At 36.1% G+C, this 1,201-nt stretch overlaps 1 protein-coding gene and 1 long non-coding RNA gene across 6 annotated transcripts in view; one reads left to right on the top strand and one right to left on the bottom strand.

Annotated features, from left to right (window-relative positions):
* The window catches only part of LOC109968637 (RNA binding protein fox-1 homolog 3-like), a 644,376-nt gene that overhangs the window by 595,614 nt on the left and 47,561 nt on the right, over window positions 1-1,201 (bottom strand). The window lies entirely within an intron of this gene.
* Window positions 421-1,028, top strand: LOC109968638 (uncharacterized). Its single transcript, XR_002276143.1, has 3 exons — window positions 421-576; window positions 835-879; window positions 966-1,028. It is a non-coding gene; the product is annotated as an uncharacterized LOC109968638 (long non-coding RNA).

The raw sequence follows: 1,201 nt of genomic DNA, 5'->3' as shown, positions 1-1,201 counted from the left end.
TTAAGTTCATTTTTTTTCCTCATTAATGTACACACAGCACCCCATATTGACAGAAAAACACAGAATTTTTGACATTATTGCAGATTTATTAAAAAAGAAAAACTGAAATATGATAATAAATGATTTTAGCATATGGCTGCAATATAACAAAGAGTGAAAAATTTAAGGGGGTCTGAATACTTTCCATACCCACTGTATGTTTGTTTCTTCTTTGCCTGGACTTTAATATTAGAAGCCCAACACCATTATAGGAAGTTACCAGAGGTAATGATGCATCTGTCCTGCATAAGTTTAGTCAGAAACATTTTTTTTAAACAAAAGGACTCAGAGGGCGCATGTATGTCCAAAGGTGGAAAATAACTAAGTACATTTACTCAAGTACTGTACTTAAGTACAGTTTTGAGGTATCTGTACTTTATTTTCTCCTACTTCATACTTTAACTTCTACATTTCAGTGGCACATATTATAATAATTAATAAAGGTGATTATTATTATTTTTCTGTCTTAACAGTTTGAAGTTGGAGTGTGATAAACTGGCCTCTGAGAAGTCAGAGATGCAGCGGCACTATATCATGGTATGTCTGTTGTAATTTCTTGTCAGTGCAGTGTGGCTTTTTATTAGTTGACTCCTACAATATACCAACGTACTTAGTGAAGTGTGTGTCACTCCTTCACTGTGTTAGTTTTGTTGTTAGTGTATAAACTGACTTTTAGTTGTTTTGAGTTTGCAGTATCCAGGCATTGTTAATACATATAGTACACCAGTTTGTGTGTGGGATCAAAAGGTACAGAAAATATGTATATTATGTTTTTCTCCCCTTTTGTATTTGTAGTACTACGAAATGTCCTATGGGCTGAACATTGAAATGCACAAACAGGTGATTCCTCTCTATAATGCAGTTTTTTGTCGTCCCATGTCTTGTGTTGTTCTGGTCTGACCTTGTTTCATTTGTTTTCTTGACAGGCAGAAATAGTGAAGAGACTGAATGGGATTTGTGCTCAGGTGCTGCCTTACCTGTCTCAGGAGGAAATGAACCACACATCTTCTTCAGGGAATAGAGACATCCCAGAGAATAACCACAGTTGACATTTAAAAATTGTACATTAGGCCTCAGGGAGTGGCAGCTTTGGCTGCACTGCCCAGTGAAATTCAGGACTTGTATGCCCTGTCTGAAAATTCAGCTCCTCATATCACTTTGT

The sequence above is a fragment of the Monopterus albus genome, unplaced genomic scaffold, assembly GCF_001952655.1.
Source record: "Monopterus albus unplaced genomic scaffold, M_albus_1.0 scaffold156.1, whole genome shotgun sequence".
NCBI classification, from domain to species: domain Eukaryota; kingdom Metazoa; phylum Chordata; class Actinopteri; order Synbranchiformes; family Synbranchidae; genus Monopterus; species Monopterus albus.
Note: the sequence above shows the minus strand (reverse complement) of the source record. Positions and strands in the feature narration are given on the sequence as shown.